The sequence below is a fragment of the Pseudorca crassidens genome, chromosome 19 (assembly GCF_039906515.1).
Source record: "Pseudorca crassidens isolate mPseCra1 chromosome 19, mPseCra1.hap1, whole genome shotgun sequence".
Classification (NCBI taxonomy): Eukaryota; Metazoa; Chordata; class Mammalia; order Artiodactyla; family Delphinidae; genus Pseudorca; species Pseudorca crassidens.
In genome coordinates this window covers 23,675,092-23,701,494 of record NC_090314.1, presented here as the reverse complement: position 1 = coordinate 23,701,494, position 26,403 = coordinate 23,675,092, and the positions used below count along the sequence as shown (strand labels likewise).

Below are 26,403 nucleotides of genomic sequence, written 5' to 3'. Positions count from 1 at the left end.
ACCAGGGTCAGGTAAGCTGAGCCTGGACAGTCAAACAGGGCCCGGTGGCCGGCATACATCCCCTCGAGCGGTCACTCATTCGCTCACCGCCCGCTGACTCACTTGTTCAAATGACACATTGCGTCTCTTGGCCCCTCTTGAGACTAGGAAGACCTTGGCCTCAGAGGCCTGCTGAAGGCCTGGCTGGAGTCCAGAGCCTCAGCCTTCTTCATGCCCTTCACTGGGCCTGGAGCTGGACCTGCCCAGATGTGGAACCTCCCAGTTTGGAAGCAACGTCTTGTATGAGGCTCTCTGTGGACAGGGACAGCTGAGACACAGAGGAGGTGCCCAGAGACCAGGGGTTTGGAGTCTGCAGCTGCAGATGTACTTAGTGCATGGTATAGGACCAGGAGGGGCCTGCTGGCAGAACTGTGGCCACTAAACCAAAGGGACCCTCAGGCCAAGAAGGGGACACTGGCTTCTTATTGCAGGAAGCCAAGCGCAGGGACCCAGGCTGGCAGAAGGAGTGGCGCTTCCAAGCCACAGACCACCAATGTTTCCTGGACTCTGGAGCTCTTTATTCCTCTCTCCATGCCCTGCCGCCCCCTGCCCCTGCCCCCATTTGCTGCTGGTAAGTTCATTTTCCCAGTCTGGCTCCCGTGCAGAGAGGGCCTGGAGGCCGAGGTGGAAGGTAGCAGCGAGTTGGCCCGCGCTTGGCCCTCCTGCGGTTGCCGCTTCAGCACCAGACTGTCATACACACCTGGTAGTTGGCATTGCCTCCCGGGTTCCGGCTGAGTGGCATGAAGGTGGGCGGGGGTGGAGGGTGCTCGGTAGCCTGGACGTCGGGCAGGAGGTGAGAGGGGCGGAGGAGCAGCGCTGAGCTGGGAGCCGGGGCCCGCTGGTCCGAGGCCTCGGCCAGTACCGTGAGGGAGGCGGAGGTGGCCACAGGGCGCCGCAAGGGCAGGATCTCAGCCCATTCGGCCAGCGGGTGCCGCACCTCGTGGGGATCGCGGGAGTAATCCAAGTGTCCCGTGGAGGGATGCAGGCTGCGGTTGGACTCGCTGTGAGCACAGCTGGGGAGGCTACGTCTGTGGGCCGGTGGGGTGTCGCGCTACCAGGCGTCGGGCCGGTAGACCCGAGGCACCAGAGCGGATGGAGGCTCAGAGCCCTCCAGACCCAGACTCCGCCATGGGCCCAGTTGCTGTCCTTTTGGCCCGCGAGCCCCTCGACCTGCACCTGGCCGCCCCCACCGGCGCCCAGCCCCGGCGCCGCCACCTGTGTGCCTGTGTGTCCCTCCACAGCTCCCTCCGACAAAAGCCCCGCCCCACCACCACCCCGCCCCTCTGGCGTGTCACCGCGGTTGGGTGCGGGAGCGGGATCGAGGGCAGGGGCCGCTTCCCCGGGCCTGCCGGCCACCAGGGGCGGGGTCCTGAGCTCGGCGGGGGGTGTGGGGGCAAGGGTGGCCTTGCCGGGGCTGAGGGGCCGTGGCGACTCAATGGTGGCTCCCGGTGGCTTCGGGCCGGCTGCTGTCGGGCAGGAGGGCCGGCCCGGGCTGCGGCCGGGCTGCGCCTAGCTCCGCGTGGGCGGGCAGGACCGATGCCCAAGGGACCACGGGCCCCGGGGCCTGAAGCCTCCGGGGCCACGTCCCTGTGAGCGACGTGCGGGATCTTGGGCGGGGCGCCAAGCGCCGAAGGGTTTGCTGGGTCACGGCCGCCCTGGGCTGGGAGGTGGTCGCCAAACCCTCCGCCGCCGCCCGATACCCGAGACCTCCGTTCCCCCTGCCTGGGCGGGCGAGGGGGCCCTGCCGGGGCGGGCCGGCCGCCAGGCTGGCGTTAAGGCGCCAGCGCCAGCGAAACTGGGCCTCAAGAGGCAGCCGTCGGCCCCCGCCCCCGTCTACGGCCATACCACCCTGAACGCGCCCGATCTCGTCTGATCTCGGAAGCTAAGCAGGGTCGGGCCTGGTTAGTACTTGGATGGGAGACCGCCTGGGAATACCGGGTGCTGTAGGCTTTTTGCCTCCCGCTCCGCCCGCCTTCTCCTTTACTCGCCCGCGGCGGGGGGGCCGCCGGCTCCGCCCCCGCCGAGCCCCGCTGCAGGCAGTAGTCAAGGTGGTTTACCTGCCCGAGCAGGAAGCTTGGGCGACGGCAGAAGTGGGAAGAAACTCTTGAGCGCAGGTTCTTGGGATCCACGGAGCAGCGCATGCACATGCGATGGGTGCCTACACAGCTGGCTTGCTTGTCTGTGGGGAAAGGCGAGATGGGTCAGGGCCTGGGTTCCTGAGGGGCTGAGAATCAAGGCAGGGATAGAAGAAAGGGGACAGGCCCACATCTCCTGAACCCACGCCGGCGCCCACTCACCTTTGTGGAAAATACGATTGAAAAGTGCCCGCAAGAATCTCTTCAGATGCCTCCAGAGTTGAGGGAAGAAGGGGATGGGGGAGGCCGGGAGCAGGGTGAGCCCTGAAATCCAACCCTTGTCCTGTCACACCCCAGCAGCCCTCCCACCTCAGCCCCTTCAAGACCCCAGGGCTCCCCCAACCGCGCTGCACAGATCCTGCCCTGACCATAGTCACCATGTTGATCCCCACGTTGAGCAAGATGAAGCTGACCGGGATCAGAAGAATTGAGTATCCTTGCTTCTGGCATTTCCTGGGGATGGGGCCAGTGAACGGCTCGGCTCGGTAGTAGTTTCGCTCACCCATGGCCGTTGGTCCCAGGACTGCCTGGGCCCTCTGCCCTCCAGTTTTAACTGGGAGCCAGACTGGGTCATAATGGGGCAGGTGGTGAGGTCACAGTGAGGGAGGGGGATGAAAAGGAGGGCCCAGAGTGGCATTCCCTGGTAACCAGGGTCAGGTAAGCTGAGCCTGGACAGTCAAACAGGGCCTGGTGGCCGGCATACATCCCCTCGAGCGGTCATTCATTCGCTCACCGCCCGCTGACTCACTTGTTCAAATGACACATTGCGTCTCTTGGCCCCTCTTGAGACTAGGAAGACCTCGGCCTCAGAGGCCTGCTGAAGGCCTGGCTGGAGTCCAGAGCCTCAGCCTTCTTCATGCCCTTCACTGGGCCTGGAGCTGGACCTGCCCAGATGTGGAATCTCCCAGTTTGGAAGCAACTTCTTGTATGAGGCTCTCTGTGGACAGGGACAGCTGAGACACAGAGGAGGTGCCCAGAGACCAGGGGTTTGGAGTCTGCAGCTGCAGATGTACTTAGTGCATGGTATAGGACCAGGAGGGGCCTGCTGGCAGAACTGTGGCCACTAAACCAAAGGGACCCTCAGGCCAAGAAGGGGACACTGGCTTCTTATTGCAGGAAGCCAAGCGCAGGGACCCAGGCTGGCAGAAGGAGTGGCGCTTCCAAGCCACAGACCACCAATGTTTCCTGGACTCTGGCGCTCTTTATTCCTCTCTCCATGCCCTGCCGCCCCCTGCCCCTGCCCCCATTTGCTGCTGGTAAGTTCATTTTCCCAGTCTGGCTCCCGTGCAGAGAGGGCCTGGAGGCCGAGGTGGAAGGTAGCAGCGAGTTGGCCCGCGCTTGGCCCTCCTGCGGTTGCCGCTTCAGCACCAGACTGTCATACACCTGGTAGTTGGCATTGCCTCCCGGGTTCCGGCTGAGTGGCATGAAGGTGGGCGGGGGTGGAGGGTGCTCGGTAGCCTGGACGTCGGGCAGGAGGTGAGAGGGGCGGAGGAGCAGCGCTGAGCTGGGAGCCGGGGCCCGCTGGTCCGAGGCCTCGGCCAGTACCGTGAGGGAGGCGGAGGTGGCCACAGGGCGCCGCAAGGGCAGGATCTCAGCCCATTCGGCCAGCGGGTGCCGCACCTCGTGGGGATCGCGGGAGTAATCCAAGTGTCCCGTGGAGGGATGCAGGCTGCGGTTGGACTCGCTGTGAGCACAGCTGGGGAGGCTACGTCTGTGGGCCGGTGGGGTGTCGCGCTACCAGGCTTCGGGCCGGTAGACCCGAGGCACCAGAGCGGATGGAGGCTCAGAGCCCTCCAGACCCAGACTCCGCCATGGGCCCAGTTGCCGTCATTTCGGCCCGCGAGCCCCTCGACCTGCACCTGGCCGCCCCCACCGGCGCCCAGCCCCGGCGCCGCCACCTGTGTGCCGGTGTGTCCCTCCACAGCTCCCTCCGACAAAAGCCCCCCCACACCCCGCCCCTCTGGCGTGTCACCGCGGCCGGGTGCGGGAGCGGGATCGAGGGCAGGGGCCGCTTCCCCGGGCCTGCCGGCCACCAGGGGCGGGGTCCTGAGCTCGGCGGGGGGTGTGGGGGCAAGGGTGGCCTTGCCGGGGCAGAGGGGCCGTGGCGACTCAATGGTGGCTCCCGGTGGCTTCGGGCCGGCTGCTGTCGGGCAGGAGGGCCGGCCCGGGCTGCGGCCGGGCTGCGCCTAGCGCCGCGTGGGCGGGCAGGACCGATGCCCAAGGGACCGCGGGCCCCGGGCCCTGAAGCCTCCGGGGCCACGTCCCTGTGAGCGACGTGCGGGATCTTGGGCGGGGCGCCAAGCGCCGAAGGGTTTGCTGGGTCACGGCCGCCCTGGGCTGGGAGGTGGTCGCCAAACCCTCCGCCGCCGCCCGATACCCGAGACCTCCGTTCCCCCTGCCTGGGCGGGCGAGGGGGCCCTGCCGGGGCGGGCCGGCCGCCAGGCTGGCGTTAAGGCGCCAGCGCCAGCGAAACTGGGCCTCAAGAGGCCGCCCGCGGCCCCCCGCCCCCGTCTACGGCCATACCACCCTGAACGCGCCCGATCTCATCTGATCTCGGAAGCTAAGCAGGGTCGGGCCTGGTTAGTACTTGGATGGGAGACCGCCTGGGAATACCGGGTGCTGTAGGCTTTTTGCCTCCCGCTCCGCCCGCCTTCTCCTTTACTCGCCCGCGGCGGGGGCCGCCGGCTCCGCCCCCGCCGGGCCCCGCTGCAGGACCCACCTCCTCAGGCCCCTCCCACCACGGCGCGCGCCGGCGGGGGCGCTCCCCGCCGGCCCGGCCGGCCAGGCGGCCAGAAGGCGGCCCTGGAAGGCAGCCGCACCCCAGACGCTCCCGGGGTGGCTGGCCCAGACCCAGACTCCGCCGCGGGCCCAGTGGCCGTCCTTTCGGCCCGCGAGCCCCTCGACCTGCACCTGGCCGCCCCCACCGGCGCCTAGCCCCGGCGCCGCCATCTGTGTGCCGGTGTGTCCCTCCACAGCTCCCTCCGACAAAAGCCCCGCCCCACCACCACCCCGCCCCTCTGGCGTGTCACCGCGGTTGGGTGCTGGAGCGGGATCGAGGGCAGGGGCCGCTTCCCCGGGCCTGCCGGCCACCAGGGGCGGGGTCCTGAGCTCGGCGGGGGGTGTGGGGGCAAGGGTGGCCTTGCCGGGGCTGAGGGGCCGTGGCGACTCAATGGTGGCTCCCGGTGGCTTCGGGCCGGCTGCTGTCAGGCAGGAGGGCCGGCCCGGGCTGCGGCCGGGCTGCGCCTAGCGCCGCGTGGGCGGGCAGGACCGATGCCCAAGGGACCACGGGCCCCGGGGCCTGAAGCCTCCGGGGCCACGTCCCTGTGAGCGACGTGCGGGATCTTGGGCGGGGCGCCAAGCGCCGAAGGGTTTGCTGGGTCACGGCCGCCCTGGGCTGGGAGGTGGTCGCCAAACCCTCCGCCGCCGCCCGATACCCGAGACCTCCGTTCCCCCTGCCTGGGCGGGCGAGGGGGCCCTGCCGGGGCGGGCCGGCCGCCAGGCTGGCGTTAAGGCGCCAGCGCCAGCGAAACTGGGCCTCAAGAGGCAGCCGTCGGCCCCCGCCCCCGTCTACGGCCATACCACCCTGAACGCGCCCGATCTCGTCTGATCTCGGAAGCTAAGCAGGGTCGGGCCTGGTTAGTACTTGGATGGGAGACCGCCTGGGAATACCGGGTGCTGTAGGCTTTTTGCCTCCCGCTCCGCCCGCCTTCTCCTTTACTCGCCCGCGGCGGGGGGGCCGCCGGCTCCGCCCCCGCCGAGCCCCGCTGCAGGCAGTAGTCAAGGTGGTTTACCTGCCCGAGCAGGAAGCTTGGGCGACGGCAGAAGTGGGAAGAAACTCTTGAGCGCAGGTTCTTGGGATCCACGGAGCAGCGCATGCACATGCCATGGGTGCCTACACAGCTGGCTTGCTTGTCTGTGGGGAAAGGCGAGATGGGTCAGGGCCTGGGTTCCTGAGGGGCTGAGAATCAAGGCAGGGATAGAAGAAATGGGACAGGCCCACATCTCCTGAACCCACGCCGGCGCCCACTCACCTTTGTGGAAAATACGATTGAAAAGTGCCCGCAAGAATCTCTTCAGATGCCTCCAGAGTTGAGGGAAGAAGGGGAGGGGGGAGGCCGGGAGCAGGGTGAGCCCTGAAATCCAACCCTTGTCCTGTCACACCCCAGCAGCCCTCCCACCTCAGCCCCTTCAAGACCCCAGGGCTCCCCCAACCGCGCTGCACAGATCCTGCCCTGACCATAGTCACCATGTTGATCCCCACGTTGAGCAAGATGAAGCTGACCGGGATCAGAAGAATTGAGTATCCTTGCTTCTGGCATTTCCTGGGGATGGGGCCAGTGAACGGCTCGGCTCGGTAGTAGTTTCGCTCACCCATGGCCGTTGGTCCCAGGACTGCCTGGGCCCTCTGCCCTCCAGTTTTAACTGGGAGCCAGACTGGGTCATAATGGGGCAGGTGGTGAGGTCACAGTGAGGGAGGGGGATGAAAAGGAGGGCCCAGAGTGGCATTCCCTGGTAACCAGGGTCAGGTAAGCTGAGCCTGGACAGTCAAACAGGGCCCGGTGGCCGGCATACATCCCCTCGAGCGGTCACTCATTCGCTCACCGCCCGCTGACTCACTTGTTCAAATGACACATTGCGTCTCTTGGCCCCTCTTGAGACTAGGAAGACCTCGGCCTCAGAGGCCTGCTGAAGGCCTGGCTGGAGTCCAGAGCCTCAGCCTTCTTCATGCCCTTCACTGGGCCTGGAGCTGGACCTGCCCAGATGTGGAATCTCCCAGTTTGGAAGGAACTTCTTGTATGAGGCTCTCTGTGGACAGGGACAGCTGAGACACAGAGGAGGTGCCCAGAGACCAGGGGTTTGGAGTCTGCAGCTGCAGATGTACTTAGTGCATGGTATAGGACCAGGAGGGGCCTGCTGGCAGAACTGTGGCCACTAAACCAAAGGGACCCTCAGGCCAAGAAGGGGACACTGGCTTCTTATTGCAGGAAGCCAAGCGCAGGGACCCAGGCTGGCAGAAGGAGTGGCGCTTCCAAGCCACAGACCACCAATGTTTCCTGGACTCTGGCGCTCTTTATTCCTCTCTCCATGCCCTGCCGCCCCCTGCCCCTGCCCCCATTTGCTGCTGGTAAGTTCATTTTCCCAGTCTGGCTCCCGTGCAGAGAGGGCCTGGAGGCCGAGGTGGAAGGTAGCAGCGAGTTGGCCCGCGCTTGGCCCTCCTGCGGTTGCCGCTTCAGCACCAGACTGTCATACACCTGGTAGTTGGCATTGCCTCCCGGGTTCCGGCTGAGTGGCATGAAGGTGGGCGGGGGTGGAGGGTGCTCGGTAGCCTGGACGTCGGGCAGGAGGTGAGAGGGGCGGAGGAGCAGCGCTGAGCTGGGAGCCGGGGCCCGCTGGTCCGAGGCCTCGGCCAGTACCGTGAGGGAGGCGGAGGTGGCCACAGGGCGCCGCAAGGGCAGGATCTCAGCCCATTCGGCCAGCGGGTGCCGCACCTCGTGGGGATCGCGGGAGTAATCCAAGTGTCCCGTGGAGGGATGCAGGCTGCGGTTGGACTCGCTGTGAGCACAGCTGGGGAGGCTACGTCTGTGGGCCGGTGGGGTGTCGCGCTACCAGGCTTCGGGCCGGTAGACCCGAGGCACCAGAGCGGATGGAGGCTCAGAGCCCTCCAGACCCAGACTCCGCCATGGGCCCAGTTGCCGTCATTTCGGCCCGCGAGCCCCTCGACCTGCACCTGGCCGCCCCCACCGGCGCCCAGCCCCGGCGCCGCCACCTGTGTGCCTGTGTGTCCCTCCACAGCTCCCTCCGACAAAAGCCCCCCCACACCCCGCCCCTCTGGCGTGTCACCGCGGCCGGGTGCGGGAGCGGGATCGAGGGCAGGGGCCGCTTCCCCGGGCCTGCCGGCCACCAGGGGCGGGGTCCTGAGCTCGGCGGGGGGTGTGGGGGCAAGGGTGGCCTTGCCGGGGCAGAGGGGCCGTGGCGACTCAATGGTGGCTCCCGGTGGCTTCGGGCCGGCTGCTGTCGGGCAGGAGGGCCGGCCCGGGCTGCGGCCGGGCTGCGCCTAGCGCCGCGTGGGCGGGCAGGACCGATGCCCAAGGGACCGCGGGCCCCGGGCCCTGAAGCCTCCGGGGCCACGTCCCTGTGAGCGACGTGCGGGATCTTGGGCGGGGCGCCAAGCGCCGAAGGGTTTGCTGGGTCACGGCCGCCCTGGGCTGGGAGGTGGTCGCCAAACCCTCCGCCGCCGCCCGATACCCGAGACCTCCGTTCCCCCTGCCTGGGCGGGCGAGGGGGCCCTGCCGGGGCGGGCCGGCCGCCAGGCTGGCGTTAAGGCGCCAGCGCCAGCGAAACTGGGCCTCAAGAGGCCGCCCGCGGCCCCCCGCCCCCGTCTACGGCCATACCACCCTGAACGCGCCCGATCTCATCTGATCTCGGAAGCTAAGCAGGGTCGGGCCTGGTTAGTACTTGGATGGGAGACCGCCTGGGAATACCGGGTGCTGTAGGCTTTTTGCCTCCCGCTCCGCCCGCCTTCTCCTTTACTCGCCCGCGGCGGGGGCCGCCGGCTCCGCCCCCGCCGGGCCCCGCTGCAGGACCCACCTCCTCAGGCCCCTCCCACCACGGCGCGCGCCGGCGGGGGCGCTCCCCGCCGGCCCGGCCGGCCAGGCGGCCAGAAGGCGGCCCTGGAAGGCAGCCGCACCCCAGACGCTCCCGGGGTGGCTGGCCCAGACCCAGACTCCGCCGCGGGCCCAGTGGCCGTCCTTTCGGCCCGCGAGCCCCTCGACCTGCACCTGGCCGCCCCCACCGGCGCCTAGCCCCGGCGCCGCCATCTGTGTGCCGGTGTGTCCCTCCACAGCTCCCTCCGACAAAAGCCCCGCCCCACCACCACCCCGCCCCTCTGGCGTGTCACCGCGGTTGGGTGCTGGAGCGGGATCGAGGGCAGGGGCCGCTTCCCCGGGCCTGCCGGCCACCAGGGGCGGGGTCCTGAGCTCGGCGGGGGGTGTGGGGGCAAGGGTGGCCTTGCCGGGGCTGAGGGGCCGTGGCGACTCAATGGTGGCTCCCGGTGGCTTCGGGCCGGCTGCTGTCAGGCAGGAGGGCCGGCCCGGGCTGCGGCCGGGCTGCGCCTAGCTCCACGTGGGCGGGCAGGACCGATGCCCAAGGGACCACGGGCCCCGGGGCCTGAAGCCTCCGGGGCCACGTCCCTGTGAGCGACGTGCGGGATCTTGGGCGGGGCGCCAAGCGCCGAAGGGTTTGCTGGGTCACGGCCGCCCTGGGCTGGGAGGTGGTCGCCAAACCCTCCGCCGCCGCCCGATACCCGAGACCTCCGTTCCCCCTGCCTGGGCGGGCGAGGGGGCCCTGCCGGGGCGGGCCGGCCGCCAGGCTGGCGTTAAGGCGCCAGCGCCAGCGAAACTGGGCCTCAAGAGGCAGCCGTCGGCCCCCGCCCCCGTCTACGGCCATACCACCCTGAACGCGCCCGATCTCGTCTGATCTCGGAAGCTAAGCAGGGTCGGGCCTGGTTAGTACTTGGATGGGAGACCGCCTGGGAATACCGGGTGCTGTAGGCTTTTTGCCTCCCGCTCCGCCCGCCTTCTCCTTTACTCGCCCGCGGCGGGGGGGCCGCCGGCTCCGCCCCCGCCGAGCCCCGCTGCAGGCAGTAGTCAAGGTGGTTTACCTGCCCGAGCAGGAAGCTTGGGCGACGGCAGAAGTGGGAAGAAACTCTTGAGCACAGGTTCTTGGGATCCACGGAGCAGCGCATGCACATGCCATGGGTGCCTACACAGCTGGCTTGCTTGTCTGTGGGGAAAGGCGAGATGGGTCAGGGCCTGGGTTCCTGAGGGGCTGAGAATCAAGGCAGGGATAGAAGAAAGGGGACAGGCCCACATCCCCTGAACCCACGCCGGCGCCCACTCACCTTTGTGGAAAATACGATTGAAAAGTGCCCGCAAGAATCTCTTCAGATGCCTCCAGAGTTGAGGGAAGAAGGGGAGGGGGGAGGCCGGGAGCAGGGTGAGCCCTGAAATCCAACCCTTGTCCTGTCACACCCCAGCAGCCCTCCCACCTCAGCCCCTTCAAGACCCCAGGGCTCCCCCAACCGCGCTGCACAGATCCTGCCCTGACCATAGTCACCATGTTGATCCCCACGTTGAGCAAGATGAAGCTGACCGGGATCAGAAGAATTGAGTATCCTTGCTCCTGGCATTTCCTGGGGATGGGGCCAGTGTACGGCTCGGCTCGGTAGTAGTTTCGCTCACCCATGGCCGTTGGTCCCAGGACTGCCTGGGCCCTCTGCCCTCCAGTTTTAACTGGGAGCCAGACTGGGTCATAATGGGGCAGGTGGTGAGGTCACAGTGAGGGAGGGGGATGAAAAGGAGGGCCCAGAGTGGCATTCCCTGGTAACCAGGGTCAGGTAAGCTGAGCCTGGACAGTCAAACAGGGCCCGGTGGCCGGCATACATCCCCTCGAGCGGTCACTCATTCGCTCACCGCCCGCTGACTCACTTGTTCAAATGACACATTGCGTCTCTTGGCCCCTCTTGAGACTAGGAAGACCTTGGCCTCAGAGGCCTGCTGAAGGCCTGGCTGGAGTCCAGAGCCTCAGCCTTCTTCATGCCCTTCACTGGGCCTGGAGCTGGACCTGCCCAGATGTGGAACCTCCCAGTTTGGAAGCAACGTCTTGTATGAGGCTCTCTGTGGACAGGGACAGCTGAGACACAGAGGAGGTGCCCAGAGACCAGGGGTTTGGAGTCTGCAGCTGCAGATGTACTTAGTGCATGGTATAGGACCAGGAGGGGCCTGCTGGCAGAACTGTGGCCACTAAACCAAAGGGACCCTCAGGCCAAGAAGGGGACACTGGCTTCTTATTGCAGGAAGCCAAGCGCAGGGACCCAGGCTGGCAGAAGGAGTGGCGCTTCCAAGCCACAGACCACCAATGTTTCCTGGACTCTGGAGCTCTTTATTCCTCTCTCCATGCCCTGCCGCCCCCTGCCCCTGCCCCCATTTGCTGCTGGTAAGTTCATTTTCCCAGTCTGGCTCCCGTGCAGAGAGGGCCTGGAGGCCGAGGTGGAAGGTAGCAGCGAGTTGGCCCGCGCTTGGCCCTCCTGCGGTTGCCGCTTCAGCACCAGACTGTCATACACACCTGGTAGTTGGCATTGCCTCCCGGGTTCCGGCTGAGTGGCATGAAGGTGGGCGGGGGTGGAGGGTGCTCGGTAGCCTGGACGTCGGGCAGGAGGTGAGAGGGGCGGAGGAGCAGCGCTGAGCTGGGAGCCGGGGCCCGCTGGTCCGAGGCCTCGGCCAGTACCGTGAGGGAGGCGGAGGTGGCCACAGGGCGCCGCAAGGGCAGGATCTCAGCCCATTCGGCCAGCGGGTGCCGCACCTCGTGGGGATCGCGGGAGTAATCCAAGTGTCCCGTGGAGGGATGCAGGCTGCGGTTGGACTCGCTGTGAGCACAGCTGGGGAGGCTACGTCTGTGGGCCGGTGGGGTGTCGCGCTACCAGGCGTCGGGCCGGTAGACCCGAGGCACCAGAGCGGATGGAGGCTCAGAGCCCTCCAGACCCAGACTCCGCCATGGGCCCAGTTGCTGTCCTTTTGGCCCGCGAGCCCCTCGACCTGCACCTGGCCGCCCCCACCGGCGCCCAGCCCCGGCGCCGCCACCTGTGTGCCTGTGTGTCCCTCCACAGCTCCCTCCGACAAAAGCCCCGCCCCACCACCACCCCGCCCCTCTGGCGTGTCACCGCGGTTGGGTGCGGGAGCGGGATCGAGGGCAGGGGCCGCTTCCCCGGGCCTGCCGGCCACCAGGGGCGGGGTCCTGAGCTCGGCGGGGGGTGTGGGGGCAAGGGTGGCCTTGCCGGGGCTGAGGGGCCGTGGCGACTCAATGGTGGCTCCCGGTGGCTTCGGGCCGGCTGCTGTCGGGCAGGAGGGCCGGCCCGGGCTGCGGCCGGGCTGCGCCTAGCTCCGCGTGGGCGGGCAGGACCGATGCCCAAGGGACCACGGGCCCCGGGACCTGAAGCCTCCGGGGCCACGTCCCTGTGAGCGACGTGCGGGATCTTGGGCGGGGCGCCAAGCGCCGAAGGGTTTGCTGGGTCACGGCCGCCCTGGGCTGGGAGGTGGTCGCCAAACCCTCCGCCGCCGCCCGATACCCGAGACCTCCGTTCCCCCTGCCTGGGCGGGCGAGGGGGCCCTGCCGGGGCGGGCCGGCCGCCAGGCTGGCGTTAAGGCGCCAGCGCCAGCGAAACTGGGCCTCAAGAGGCAGCCGTCGGCCCCCGCCCCCGTCTACGGCCATACCACCCTGAACGCGCCCGATCTCGTCTGATCTCGGAAGCTAAGCAGGGTCGGGCCTGGTTAGTACTTGGATGGGAGACCGCCTGGGAATACCGGGTGCTGTAGGCTTTTTGCCTCCCGCTCCGCCCGCCTTCTCCTTTACTCGCCCGCGGCGGGGGGGCCGCCGGCTCCGCCCCCGCCGAGCCCCGCTGCAGGCAGTAGTCAAGGTGGTTTACCTGCCCGAGCAGGAAGCTTGGGCGACGGCAGAAGTGGGAAGAAACTCTTGAGCGCAGGTTCTTGGGATCCACGGAGCAGCGCATGCACATGCGATGGGTGCCTACACAGCTGGCTTGCTTGTCTGTGGGGAAAGGCGAGATGGGTCAGGGCCTGGGTTCCTGAGGGGCTGAGAATCAAGGCAGGGATAGAAGAAAGGGGACAGGCCCACATCTCCTGAACCCACGCCGGCGCCCACTCACCTTTGTGGAAAATACGATTGAAAAGTGCCCGCAAGAATCTCTTCAGATGCCTCCAGAGTTGAGGGAAGAAGGGGAGGGGGGAGGCCGGGAGCAGGGTGAGCCCTGAAATCCAACCCTTGTCCTGTCACACCCCAGCAGCCCTCCCACCTCAGCCCCTTCAAGACCCCAGGGCTCCCCCAACCGCGCTGCACAGATCCTGCCCTGACCATAGTCACCATGTTGATCCCCACGTTGAGCAAGATGAAGCTGACCGGGATCAGAAGAATTGAGTATCCTTGCTTCTGGCATTTCCTGGGGATGGGGCCAGTGAACGGCTCGGCTCGGTAGTAGTTTCGCTCACCCATGGCCGTTGGTCCCAGGACTGCCTGGGCCCTCTGCCCTCCAGTTTTAACTGGGAGCCAGACTGGGTCATAATGGGGCAGGTGGTGAGGTCACAGTGAGGGAGGGGGATGAAAAGGAGGGCCCAGAGTGGCATTCCCTGGTAACCAGGGTCAGGTAAGCTGAGCCTGGACAGTCAAACAGGGCCTGGTGGCCGGCATACATCCCCTCGAGCGGTCATTCATTCGCTCACCGCCCGCTGACTCACTTGTTCAAATGACACATTGCGTCTCTTGGCCCCTCTTGAGACTAGGAAGACCTCGGCCTCAGAGGCCTGCTGAAGGCCTGGCTGGAGTCCAGAGCCTCAGCCTTCTTCATGCCCTTCACTGGGCCTGGAGCTGGACCTGCCCAGATGTGGAATCTCCCAGTTTGGAAGCAACTTCTTGTATGAGGCTCTCTGTGGACAGGGACAGCTGAGACACAGAGGAGGTGCCCAGAGACCAGGGGTTTGGAGTCTGCAGCTGCAGATGTACTTAGTGCATGGTATAGGACCAGGAGGGGCCTGCTGGCAGAACTGTGGCCACTAAACCAAAGGGACCCTCAGGCCAAGAAGGGGACACTGGCTTCTTATTGCAGGAAGCCAAGCGCAGGGACCCAGGCTGGCAGAAGGAGTGGCGCTTCCAAGCCACAGACCACCAATGTTTCCTGGACTCTGGCGCTCTTTATTCCTCTCTCCATGCCCTGCCGCCCCCTGCCCCTGCCCCCATTTGCTGCTGGTAAGTTCATTTTCCCAGTCTGGCTCCCGTGCAGAGAGGGCCTGGAGGCCGAGGTGGAAGGTAGCAGCGAGTTGGCCCGCGCTTGGCCCTCCTGCGGTTGCCGCTTCAGCACCAGACTGTCATACACCTGGTAGTTGGCATTGCCTCCCGGGTTCCGGCTGAGTGGCATGAAGGTGGGCGGGGGTGGAGGGTGCTCGGTAGCCTGGACGTCGGGCAGGAGGTGAGAGGGGCGGAGGAGCAGCGCTGAGCTGGGAGCCGGGGCCCGCTGGTCCGAGGCCTCGGCCAGTACCGTGAGGGAGGCGGAGGTGGCCACAGGGCGCCGCAAGGGCAGGATCTCAGCCCATTCGGCCAGCGGGTGCCGCACCTCGTGGGGATCGCGGGAGTAATCCAAGTGTCCCGTGGAGGGATGCAGGCTGCGGTTGGACTCGCTGTGAGCACAGCTGGGGAGGCTACGTCTGTGGGCCGGTGGGGTGTCGCGCTACCAGGCTTCGGGCCGGTAGACCCGAGGCACCAGAGCGGATGGAGGCTCAGAGCCCTCCAGACCCAGACTCCGCCATGGGCCCAGTTGCCGTCATTTCGGCCCGCGAGCCCCTCGACCTGCACCTGGCCGCCCCCACCGGCGCCCAGCCCCGGCGCCGCCACCTGTGTGCCGGTGTGTCCCTCCACAGCTCCCTCCGACAAAAGCCCCCCCACACCCCGCCCCTCTGGCGTGTCACCGCGGCCGGGTGCGGGAGCGGGATCGAGGGCAGGGGCCGCTTCCCCGGGCCTGCCGGCCACCAGGGGCGGGGTCCTGAGCTCGGCGGGGGGTGTGGGGGCAAGGGTGGCCTTGCCGGGGCAGAGGGGCCGTGGCGACTCAATGGTGGCTCCCGGTGGCTTCGGGCCGGCTGCTGTCGGGCAGGAGGGCCGGCCCGGGCTGCGGCCGGGCTGCGCCTAGCGCCGCGTGGGCGGGCAGGACCGATGCCCAAGGGACGGCGGGCCCCGGGCCCTGAAGCCTCCGGGGCCACGTCCCTGTGAGCGACGTGCGGGATCTTGGGCGGGGCGCCAAGCGCCGAAGGGTTTGCTGGGTCACGGCCGCCCTGGGCTGGGAGGTGGTCGCCAAACCCTCCGCCGCCGCCCGATACCCGAGACCTCCGTTCCCCCTGCCTGGGCGGGCGAGGGGGCCCTGCCGGGGCGGGCCGGCCGCCAGGCTGGCGTTAAGGCGCCAGCGCCAGCGAAACTGGGCCTCAAGAGGCCGCCCGCGGCCCCCCGCCCCCGTCTACGGCCATACCACCCTGAACGCGCCCGATCTCATCTGATCTCGGAAGCTAAGCAGGGTCGGGCCTGGTTAGTACTTGGATGGGAGACCGCCTGGGAATACCGGGTGCTGTAGGCTTTTTGCCTCCCGCTCCGCCCGCCTTCTCCTTTACTCGCCCGCGGCGGGGGCCGCCGGCTCCGCCCCCGCCGGGCCCCGCTGCAGGACCCACCTCCTCAGGCCCCTCCCACCACGGCGCGCGCCGGCGGGGGCGCTCCCCGCCGGCCCGGCCGGCCAGGCGGCCAGAAGGCGGCCCTGGAAGGCAGCCGCACCCCAGACGCTCCCGGGGTGGCTGGCCCAGACCCAGACTCCGCCGCGGGCCCAGTGGCCGTCCTTTCGGCCCGCGAGCCCCTCGACCTGCACCTGGCCGCCCCCACCGGCGCCTAGCCCCGGCGCCGCCATCTGTGTGCCGGTGTGTCCCTCCACAGCTCCCTCCGACAAAAGCCCCGCCCCACCACCACCCCGCCCCTCTGGCGTGTCACCGCGGTTGGGTGCTGGAGCGGGATCGAGGGCAGGGGCCGCTTCCCCGGGCCTGCCGGCCACCAGGGGCGGGGTCCTGAGCTCGGCGGGGGGTGTGGGGGCAAGGGTGGCCTTGCCGGGGCTGAGGGGCCGTGGCGACTCAATGGTGGCTCCCGGTGGCTTCGGGCCGGCTGCTGTCAGGCAGGAGGGCCGGCCCGGGCTGCGGCCGGGCTGCGCCTAGCTCCACGTGGGCGGGCAGGACCGATGCCCAAGGGACCACGGGCCCCGGGGCCTGAAGCCTCCGGGGCCACGTCCCTGTGAGCGACGTGCGGGATCTTGGGCGGGGCGCCAAGCGCCGAAGGGTTTGCTGGGTCACGGCCGCCCTGGGCTGGGAGGTGGTCGCCAAACCCTCCGCCGCCGCCCGATACCCGAGACCTCCGTTCCCCCTGCCTGGGCGGGCGAGGGGGCCCTGCCGGGGCGGGCCGGCCACCAGGCTGGCGTTAAGGCGCCAGCGCCAGCGAAACTGGGCCTCAAGAGGCAGCCGTCGGCCCCCGCCCCCGTCTACGGCCATACCACCCTGAACGCGCCCGATCTCGTCTGATCTCGGAAGCTAAGCAGGGTCGGGCCTGGTTAGTACTTGGATGGGAGACCGCCTGGGAATACCGGGTGCTGTAGGCTTTTTGCCTCCCGCTCCGCCCGCCTTCTCCTTTACTCGCCCGCGGCGGGGGGGCCGCCGGCTCCGCCCCCGCCGAGCCCCGCTGCAGGCAGTAGTCAAGGTGGTTTACCTGCCCGAGCAGGAAGCTTGGGCGACGGCAGAAGTGGGAAGAAACTCTTGAGCACAGGTTCTTGGGATCCACGGAGCAGCGCATGCACATGCGATGGGTGCCTACACAGCTGGCTTGCTTGTCTGTGGGGAAAGGCGAGATGGGTCAGGGCCTGGGTTCCTGAGGGGCTGAGAATCAAGGCAGGGATAGAAGAAAGGGGACAGGCCCACATCCCCTGAACCCACGCCGGCGCCCACTCACCTTTGTGGAAAATACGATTGAAAAGTGCCCGCAAGAATCTCTTCAGATGCCTCCAGAGTTGAGGGAAGAAGGGGAGGGGGGAGGCCGGGAGCAGGGTGAGCCCTGAAATCCAACCCTTGTCCTGTCACACCCCAGCAGCCCTCCCACCTCAGCCCCTTCAAGACCCCAGGGCTCCCCCAACCGCGCTGCACAGATCCTGCCCTGACCATAGTCACCATGTTGATCCCCACGTTGAGCAAGATGAAGCTGACCGGGATCAGAAGAATTGAGTATCCTTGCTCCTGGCATTTCCTGGGGATGGGGCCAGTGTACGGCTCGGCTCGGTAGTAGTTTCGCTCACCCATGGCCGTTGGTCCCAGGACTGCCTGGGCCCTCTGCCCTCCAGTTTTAACTGGGAGCCAGACTGGGTCATAATGGGGCAGGTGGTGAGGTCACAGTGAGGGAGGGGGATGAAAAGGAGGGCCCAGAGTGGCATTCCCTGGTAACCAGGGTCAGGTAAGCTGAGCCTGGACAGTCAAACAGGGCCCGGTGGCCGGCATACATCCCCTCGAGCGGTCACTCATTCGCTCACCGCCCGCTGACTCACTTGTTCAAATGACACATTGCGTCTCTTGGCCCCTCTTGAGACTAGGAAGACCTTGGCCTCAGAGGCCTGCTGAAGGCCTGGCTGGAGTCCAGAGCCTCAGCCTTCTTCATGCCCTTCACTGGGCCTGGAGCTGGACCTGCCCAGATGTGGAACCTCCCAGTTTGGAAGCAACGTCTTGTATGAGGCTCTCTGTGGACAGGGACAGCTGAGACACAGAGGAGGTGCCCAGAGACCAGGGGTTTGGAGTCTGCAGCTGCAGATGTACTTAGTGCATGGTATAGGACCAGGAGGGGCCTGCTGGCAGAACTGTGGCCACTAAACCAAAGGGACCCTCAGGCCAAGAAGGGGACACTGGCTTCTTATTGCAGGAAGCCAAGCGCAGGGACCCAGGCTGGCAGAAGGAGTGGCGCTTCCAAGCCACAGACCACCAATGTTTCCTGGACTCTGGAGCTCTTTATTCCTCTCTCCATGCCCTGCCGCCCCCTGCCCCTGCCCCCATTTGCTGCTGGTAAGTTCATTTTCCCAGTCTGGCTCCCGTGCAGAGAGGGCCTGGAGGCCGAGGTGGAAGGTAGCAGCGAGTTGGCCCGCGCTTGGCCCTCCTGCGGTTGCCGCTTCAGCACCAGACTGTCATACACACCTGGTAGTTGGCATTGCCTCCCGGGTTCCGGCTGAGTGGCATGAAGGTGGGCGGGGGTGGAGGGTGCTCGGTAGCCTGGACGTCGGGCAGGAGGTGAGAGGGGCGGAGGAGCAGCGCTGAGCTGGGAGCCGGGGCCCGCTGGTCCGAGGCCTCGGCCAGTACCGTGAGGGAGGCGGAGGTGGCCACAGGGCGCCGCAAGGGCAGGATCTCAGCCCATTCGGCCAGCGGGTGCCGCACCTCGTGGGGATCGCGGGAGTAATCCAAGTGTCCCGTGGAGGGATGCAGGCTGCGGTTGGACTCGCTGTGAGCACAGCTGGGGAGGCTACGTCTGTGGGCCGGTGGGGTGTCGCGCTACCAGGCGTCGGGCCGGTAGACCCGAGGCACCAGAGCGGATGGAGGCTCAGAGCCCTCCAGACCCAGACTCCGCCATGGGCCCAGTTGCTGTCCTTTTGGCCCGCGAGCCCCTCGACCTGCACCTGGCCGCCCCCACCGGCGCCCAGCCCCGGCGCCGCCACCTGTGTGCCTGTGTGTCCCTCCACAGCTCCCTCCGACAAAAGCCCCGCCCCACCACCACCCCGCCCCTCTGGCGTGTCACCGCGGTTGGGTGCGGGAGCGGGATCGAGGGCAGGGGCCGCTTCCCCGGGCCTGCCGGCCACCAGGGGCGGGGTCCTGAGCTCGGCGGGGGGTGTGGGGGCAAGGGTGGCCTTGCCGGGGCTGAGGGGCCGTGGCGACTCAATGGTGGCTCCCGGTGGCTTCGGGCCGGCTGCTGTCGGGCAGGAGGGCCGGCCCGGGCTGCGGCCGGGCTGCGCCTAGCTCCGCGTGGGCGGGCAGGACCGATGCCCAAGGGACCACGGGCCCCGGGCCCTGAAGCCTCCGGGGCCACGTCCCTGTGAGCGACGTGCGGGATCTTGGGCGGGGCGCCAAGCGCCGAAGGGTTTGCTGGGTCACGGCCGCCCTGGGCTGGGAGGTGGTCGCCAAACCCTCCGCCGCCGCCCGATACCCGAGACCTCCGTTCCCCCTGCCTGGGCGGGCGAGGGGGCCCTGCCGGGGCGGGCCGGCCGCCAGGCTGGCGTTAAGGCGCCAGCGCCAGCGAAACTGGGCCTCAAGAGGCAGCCGTCGGCCCCCGCCCCCGTCTACGGCCATACCACCCTGAACGCGCCCGATCTCGTCTGATCTCGGAAGCTAAGCAGGGTCGGGCCTGGTTAGTACTTGGATGGGAGACCGCCTGGGAATACCGGGTGCTGTAGGCTTTTTGCCTCCTGCTCCGCCCGCCTTCTCCTTTACTCGCCCGCGGCGGGGGGGCCGCCGGCTCCGCCCCCGCCGAGCCCCGCTGCAGGCAGTAGTCAAGGTGGTTTACCTGCCCGAGCAGGAAGCTTGGGCGATGGCAGAAGTGGGAAGAAACTCTTGAGCGCAGGTTCTTGGGATCCACGGAGCAGCGCATGCACATGCGATGGGTGCCTACACAGCTGGCTTGCTTGTCTGTGGGGAAAGGCGAGATGGGTCAGGGCCTGGGTTCCTGAGGGGCTGAGAATCAAGGCAGGGATAGAAGAAAGGGGACAGGCCCACATCTCCTGAACCCACGCCGGCGCCCACTCACCTTTGTGGAAAATACGATTGAAAAGTGCCCGCAAGAATCTCTTCAGATGCCTCCAGAGTTGAGGGAAGAAGGGGAGGGGGGAGGCCGGGAGCAGGGTGAGCCCTGAAATCCAACCCTTGTCCTGTCACACCCCAGCAGCCCTCCCACCTCAGCCCCTTCAAGACCCCAGGGCTCCCCCAACCGCGCTGCACAGATCCTGCCCTGACCATAGTCACCATGTTGATCCCCACGTTGAGCAAGATGAAGCTGACCGGGATCAGAAGAATTGAGTATCCTTGCTCCTGGCATTTCCTGGGGATGGGGCCAGTGAACGGCTCGGCTCGGTAGTAGTTTCGCTCACCCATGGCCGTTGGTCCCAGGACTGCCTGGGCCCTCTGCCCTCCAGTTTTAACTGGGAGCCAGACTGGGTCATAATGGGGCAGGTGGTGAGGTCACAGTGAGGGAGGGGGATGAAAAGGAGGGCCCAGAGTGGCATTCCCTGGTAACCAGGGTCAGGTAAGCTGAGCCTGGACAGTCAAACAGGGCCTGGTGGCCGGCATACATCCCCTCGAGCGGTCATTCATTCGCTCACCGCCCGCTGACTCACTTGTTCAAATGACACATTGCGTCTCTTGGCCCCTCTTGAGACTAGGAAGACCTCGGCCTCAGAGGCCTGCTGAAGGCCTGGCTGGAGTCCAGAGCCTCAGCCTTCTTCATGCCCTTCACTGGGCCTGGAGCTGGACCTGCCCAGATGTGGAATCTCCCAGTTTGGAAGCAACTTCTTGTATGAGGCTCTCTGTGGACAGGGACAGCTGAGACACAGAGGAGGTGCCCAGAGACCAGGGGTTTGGAGTCTGCAGCTGCAGATGTACTTAGTGCATGGTATAGGACCAGGAGGGGCCTGCTGGCAGAACTGTGGCCACTAAACCAAAGGGACCCTCAGGCCAAGAAGGGGACACTGGCTTCTTATTGCAGGAAGCCAAGCGCAGGGACCCAGGCTGGCAGAAGGAGTGGCGCTTCCAAGCCACAGACCACCAATGTTTCCTGGACTCTGGCGCTCTTTATTCCTCTCTCCATGCCCTGCCGCCCCCTGCCCCTGCCCCCATTTGCTGCTGGTAAGTTCATTTTCCCAGTCTGGCTCCCGTGCAGAGAGGGCCTGGAGGCCGAGGTGGAAGGTAGCAGCGAGTTGGCCCGCGCTTGGCCCTCCTGCGGTTGCCGCTTCAGCACCAGACTGTGATACACCTGGTAGTTGGCATTGCCTCCCGGGTTCCGGCTGAGTGGCATGAAGGTGGGCGGGGGTGGAGGGTGCTCGGTAGCCTGGACGTCGGGCAGGAGGTGAGAGGGGCGGAGGAGCAGCGCTGAGCTGGGAGCCGGGGCCCGCTGGTCCGAGGCCTCGGCCAGTACCGTGAGGGAGGCGGAGGTGGCCACAGGGCGCCGCAAGGGCAGGATCTCAGCCCATTCGGCCAGCGGGTGCCGCACCTCGTGGGGATCGCGGGAGTAATCCAAGTGTCCCGTGGAGGGATGCAGGCTGCGGTTGGACTCGCTGTGAGCACAGCTGGGGAGGCTACGTCTGTGGGCCGGTGGGGTGTCGCGCTACCAGGCTTCGGGCCGGTAGACCCGAGGCACCAGAGCGGATGGAGGCTCAGAGCCCTCCAGACCCAGACTCCGCCATGGGCCCAGTTGCTGTCCTTTCGGCCTGCGAGCCCCTCGACCTGCACCTGGCCGCCCCCACCGGCGCCCAGCCCCGGCGCCGCCACCTGTGTGCCGGTGTGTCCCTCCACAGCTCCCTCCGACAAAAGCCCCCCCACACCCCGCCCCTCTGGCGTGTCACCGCGGTTGGGTGCGGGAGCGGGATCGAGGGCAGGGGCCGCTTCCCCGGGCCTGCCGGCCACCAGGGGCGGGGTCCTGAGCTCGGCGGGGGGTGTGGGGGCAAGGGTGGCCTTGCCGGGGCTGAGGGGCCGTGGCGACTCAATGGTGGCTCCCGGTGGCTTCGGGCCGGCTGCTGTCGGGCAGGAGGGCCGGCCCGGGCTGCGGCCGGGCTGCGCCTAGCTCCGCGTGGGCGGGCAGGACCGATGCCCAAGGGACCACGGGCCCCGGGACCTGAAGCCTCCGGGGCCACGTCCCTGTGAGCGACGTGCGGGATCTTGGGCGGGGCGCCAAGCGCCGAAGGGTTTGCTGGGTCACGGCCGCCCTGGGCTGGGAGGTGGTCGCCAAACCCTCCGCCGCCGCCCGATACCCGAGACCTCCGTTCCCCCTGCCTGGGCGGGCGAGGGGGCCCTGCCGGGGCGGGCCGGCCGCCAGGCTGGCGTTAAGGCGCCAGCGCCAGCGAAACTGGGCCTCAAGAGGCAGCCGTCGGCCCCCGCCCCCGTCTACGGCCATACCACCCTGAACGCGCCCGATCTCGTCTGATCTCGGAAGCTAAGCAGGGTCGGGCCTGGTTAGTACTTGGATGGGAGACCGCCTGGGAATACCGGGTGCTGTAGGCTTTTTGCCTCCCGCTCCACCCGCCTTCTCCTTTACTCGCCCGCGGCGGGGGGGCCGCCGGCTCCGCCCCCGCCGAGCCCCGCTGCAGGCAGTAGTCAAGGTGGTTTACCTGCCCGAGCAGGAAGCTTGGGCGACGGCAGAAGTGGGAAGAAACTCTTGAGCGCAGGTTCTTGGGATCCACGGAGCAGCGCATGCACATGCGATGGGTGCCTACACAGCTGGCTTGCTTGTCTGTGGGGAAAGGCGAGATGGGTCAGGGCCTGGGTTCCTGAGGGGCTGAGAATCAAGGCAGGGATAGAAGAAAGGGGACAGGCCCACATCTCCTGAACCCACGCCGGCGCCCACTCACCTTTGTGGAAAATACGATTGAAAAGTGCCCGCAAGAATCTCTTCAGATGCCTCCAGAGTTGAGGGAAGAAGGGGAGGGGGGAGGCCGGGAGCAGGGTGAGCCCTGAAATCCAACCCTTGTCCTGTCACACCCCAGCAGCCCTCCCACCTCAGCCCCTTCAAGACCCCAGGGCTCCCCCAACCGCGCTGCACAGATCCTGCCCTGACCATAGTCACCATGTTGATCCCCACGTTGAGCAAGATGAAGCTGACCGGGATCAGAAGAATTGAGTATCCTTGCTTCTGGCATTTCCTGGGGATGGGGCCAGTGAACGGCTCGGCTCGGTAGTAGTTTCGCTCACCCATGGCCGTTGGTCCCAGGACTGCCTGGGCCCTCTGCCCTCCAGTTTTAACTGGGAGCCAGACTGGGTCATAATGGGGCAGGTGGTGAGGTCACAGTGAGGGAGGGGGATGAAAAGGAGGGCCCAGAGTGGCATTCCCTGGTAACCAGGGTCAGGTAAGCTGAGCCTGGACAGTCAAACAGGGCCTGGTGGCCGGCATACATCCCCTCGAGCGGTCATTCATTCGCTCACCGCCCGCTGACTCACTTGTTCAAATGACACATTGCGTCTCTTGGCCCCTCTTGAGACTAGGAAGACCTCGGCCTCAGAGGCCTGCTGAAGGCCTGGCTGGAGTCCAGAGCCTCAGCCTTCTTCATGCCCTTCACTGGGCCTGGAGCTGGACCTGCCCAGATGTGGAATCTCCCAGTTTGGAAGCAACTTCTTGTATGAGGCTCTCTGTGGACAGGGACAGCTGAGACACAGAGGAGGTGCCCAGAGACCAGGGGTTTGGAGTCTGCAGCTGCAGATGTACTTAGTGCATGGTATAGGACCAGGAGGGGCCTGCTGGCAGAACTGTGGCCACTAAACCAAAGGGACCCTCAGGCCAAGAAGGGGACACTGGCTTCTTATTGCAGGAAGCCAAGCGCAGGGACCCAGGCTGGCAGAAGGAGTGGCGCTTCCAAGCCACAGACCACCAATGTTTCCTGGACTCTGGCGCTCTTTATTCCTCTCTCCATGCCCTGCCGCCCCCTGCCCCTGCCCCCATTTGCTGCTGGTAAGTTCATTTTCCCAGTCTGGCTCCCGTGCAGAGAGGGCCTGGAGGCCGAGGTGGAAGGTAGCAGCGAGTTGGCCCGCGCTTGGCCCTCCTGCGGTTGCCGCTTCAGCACCAGACTGTCATACACCTGGTAGTTGGCATTGCCTCCCGGGTTCCGGCTGAGTGGCATGAAGGTGGGCGGGGGTGGAGGGTGCTCGGTAGCCTGGACGTCGGGCAGGAGGTGAGAGGGGCGGAGGAGCAGCGCTGAGCTGGGAGCCGGGGCCCGCTGGTCCGAGGCCTCGGCCAGTACCGTGAGGGAGGCGGAGGTGGCCACAGGGCGCCGCAAGGGCAGGATCTCAGCCCATTCGGCCAGCGGGTGCCGCACCTCGTGGGGATCGCGGGAGTAATCCAAGTGTCCCGTGGAGGGATGCAGGCTGCGGTTGGACTCGCTGTGAGCACAGCTGGGGAGGCTACGTCTGTGGGCCGGTGGGGTGTCGCGCTACCAGGCTTCGGGCCGGTAGACCCGAGGCACCAGAGCGGATGGAGGCTCAGAGCCCTCCAGACCCAGACTCCGCCATGGGCCCAGTTGCCGTCATTTCGGCCCGCGAGCCCCTCGACCTGCACCTGGCCGCCCCCACCGGCGCCCAGCCCCGGCGCCGCCACCTGTGTGCCGGTGTGTCCCTCCACAGCTCCCTCCGACAAAAGCCCCCCCACACCCCGCCCCTCTGGCGTGTCACCGCGGCCGGGTGCGGGAGCGGGATCGAGGGCAGGGGCCGCTTCCCCGGGCCTGCCGGCCACCAGGGGCGGGGTCCTGAGCTCGGCGGGGGGTGTGGGGGCAAGGGTGGCCTTGCCGGGGCAGAGGGGCCGTGGCGACTCAATGGTGGCTCCCGGTGGCTTCGGGCCGGCTGCTGTCGGGCAGGAGGGCCGGCCCGGGCTGCGGCCGGGCTGCGCCTAGCGCCGCGTGGGCGGGCAGGACCGATGCCCAAGGGACCGCGGGCCCCGGGCCCTGAAGCCTCCGGGGCCACGTCCCTGTGAGCGACGTGCGGGATCTTGGGCGGGGCGCCAAGCGCCGAAGGGTTTGCTGGGTCACGGCCGCCCTGGGCTGGGAGGTGGTCGCCAAACCCTCCGCCGCCGCCCGATACCCGAGACCTCCGTTCCCCCTGCCTGGGCGGGCGAGGGGGCCCTGCCGGGGCGGGCCGGCCGCCAGGCTGGCGTTAAGGCGCCAGCGCCAGCGAAACTGGGCCTCAAGAGGCCGCCCGCGGCCCCCCGCCCCCGTCTACGGCCATACCACCCTGAACGCGCCCGATCTCATCTGATCTCGGAAGCTAAGCAGGGTCGGGCCTGGTTAGTACTTGGATGGGAGACCGCCTGGGAATACCGGGTGCTGTAGGCTTTTTGCCTCCCGCTCCGCCCGCCTTCTCCTTTACTCGCCCGCGGCGGGGGCCGCCGGCTCCGCCCCCGCCGAGCCCCGCTGCAGGCAGTAGTCAAGGTGGTTTACCTGCCCGAGCAGGAAGCTTGGGCGACGGCAGAAGTGGGAAGAAACTCTTGAGCACAGGTTCTTGGGATCCACGGAGCAGCGCATGCACATGCCATGGGTGCCTACACAGCTGGCTTGCTTGTCTGTGGGGAAAGGCGAGATGGGTCAGGGCCTGGGTTCCTGAGGGGCTGAGAATCAAGGCAGGGATAGAAGAAAGGGGACAGGCCCACATCCCCTGAACCCACGCCGGCGCCCACTCACCTTTGTGGAAAATACGATTGAAAAGTGCCCGCAAGAATCTCTTCAGATGCCTCCAGAGTTGAGGGAAGAAGGGGAGGGGGGAGGCCGGGAGCAGGGTGAGCCCTGAAATCCAACCCTTGTCCTGTCACACCCCAGCAGCCCTCCCACCTCAGCCCCTTCAAGACCCCAGGGCTCCCCCAACCGCGCTGCACAGATCCTGCCCTGACCATAGTCACCATGTTGATCCCCACGTTGAGCAAGATGAAGCTGACCGGGATCAGAAGAATTGAGTATCCTTGCTCCTGGCATTTCCTGGGGATGGGGCCAGTGAACGGCTCGGCTCGGTAGTAGTTTCGCTCACCCATGGCCGTTGGTCCCAGGACTGCCTGGGCCCTCTGCCCTCCAGTTTTAACTGGGAGCCAGACTGGGTCATAATGGGGCAGGTGGTGAGGTCACAGTGAGGGAGGGGGATGAAAAGGAGGGCCCAGAGTGGCATTCCCTGGTAACCAGGGTCAGGTAAGCTGAGCCTGGACAGTCAAACAGGGCCCGGTGGCCGGCATACATCCCCTCGAGCGGTCACTCATTCGCTCACCGCCCGCTGACTCACTTGTTCAAATGACACATTGCGTCTCTTGGCCCCTCTTGAGACTAGGAAGACCTTGGCCTCAGAGGCCTGCTGAAGGCCTGGCTGGAGTCCAGAGCCTCAGCCTTCTTCATGCCCTTCACTGGGCCTGGAGCTGGACCTGCCCAGATGTGGAACCTCCCAGTTTGGAAGCAACGTCTTGTATGAGGCTCTCTGTGGACAGGGACAGCTGAGACACAGAGGAGGTGCCCAGAGACCAGGGGTTTGGAGTCTGCAGCTGCAGATGTACTTAGTGCATGGTATAGGACCAGGAGGGGCCTGCTGGCAGAACTGTGGCCACTAAACCAAAGGGACCCTCAGGCCAAGAAGGGGACACTGGCTTCTTATTGCAGGAAGCCAAGCGCAGGGACCCAGGCTGGCAGAAGGAGTGGCGCTTCCAAGCCACAGACCACCAATGTTTCCTGGACTCTGGAGCTCTTTATTCCTCTCTCCATGCCCTGCCGCCCCCTGCCCCTGCCCCCATTTGCTGCTGGTAAGTTCATTTTCCCAGTCTGGCTCCCGTGCAGAGAGGGCCTGGAGGCCGAGGTGGAAGGTAGCAGCGAGTTGGCCCGCGCTTGGCCCTCCTGCGGTTGCCG

At 66.9% G+C, this 26,403-nt stretch overlaps 11 non-coding genes across 11 annotated transcripts; all 11 read left to right on the top strand.

Moving 5' to 3' along the window:
• The first annotated feature begins 1,870 nt into the window (after positions 1–1,870).
• On the top strand, positions 1,871–1,989 carry LOC137213229 (5S ribosomal RNA). Its single transcript, XR_010937869.1, has one exon. It is a non-coding gene; the product is annotated as a 5S ribosomal RNA (ribosomal RNA).
• A 2,694-nt stretch (positions 1,990–4,683) lies between these two features.
• Positions 4,684–4,802, top strand: LOC137214046 (5S ribosomal RNA). Its single transcript, XR_010938662.1, has one exon. It is a non-coding gene; the product is annotated as a 5S ribosomal RNA (ribosomal RNA).
• Positions 4,803–5,739: 937 nt separating this feature from the next.
• Positions 5,740–5,858, top strand: LOC137213217 (5S ribosomal RNA). The gene has a single exon (XR_010937857.1). It is a non-coding gene; the product is annotated as a 5S ribosomal RNA (ribosomal RNA).
• A 2,694-nt stretch (positions 5,859–8,552) lies between these two features.
• LOC137213932 (5S ribosomal RNA) lies at positions 8,553–8,671 on the top strand. The gene has a single exon (XR_010938551.1). It is a non-coding gene; the product is annotated as a 5S ribosomal RNA (ribosomal RNA).
• A 937-nt stretch (positions 8,672–9,608) lies between these two features.
• LOC137213205 (5S ribosomal RNA) lies at positions 9,609–9,727 on the top strand. Its single transcript, XR_010937846.1, has one exon. It is a non-coding gene; the product is annotated as a 5S ribosomal RNA (ribosomal RNA).
• Positions 9,728–12,428: 2,701 nt separating this feature from the next.
• Positions 12,429–12,547, top strand: LOC137213193 (5S ribosomal RNA). The gene has a single exon (XR_010937835.1). It is a non-coding gene; the product is annotated as a 5S ribosomal RNA (ribosomal RNA).
• Positions 12,548–15,241: 2,694 nt separating this feature from the next.
• On the top strand, positions 15,242–15,360 carry LOC137213818 (5S ribosomal RNA). The gene has a single exon (XR_010938439.1). It is a non-coding gene; the product is annotated as a 5S ribosomal RNA (ribosomal RNA).
• Positions 15,361–16,297: 937 nt separating this feature from the next.
• Positions 16,298–16,416, top strand: LOC137213182 (5S ribosomal RNA). The gene has a single exon (XR_010937824.1). It is a non-coding gene; the product is annotated as a 5S ribosomal RNA (ribosomal RNA).
• A 2,701-nt stretch (positions 16,417–19,117) lies between these two features.
• LOC137213170 (5S ribosomal RNA) lies at positions 19,118–19,236 on the top strand. Its single transcript, XR_010937813.1, has one exon. It is a non-coding gene; the product is annotated as a 5S ribosomal RNA (ribosomal RNA).
• A 2,693-nt stretch (positions 19,237–21,929) lies between these two features.
• On the top strand, positions 21,930–22,048 carry LOC137214217 (5S ribosomal RNA). The gene has a single exon (XR_010938840.1). It is a non-coding gene; the product is annotated as a 5S ribosomal RNA (ribosomal RNA).
• Positions 22,049–24,742: 2,694 nt separating this feature from the next.
• Positions 24,743–24,861, top strand: LOC137213163 (5S ribosomal RNA). The gene has a single exon (XR_010937807.1). It is a non-coding gene; the product is annotated as a 5S ribosomal RNA (ribosomal RNA).
• The last annotated feature ends 1,542 nt before the right edge of the window (positions 24,862–26,403 follow it).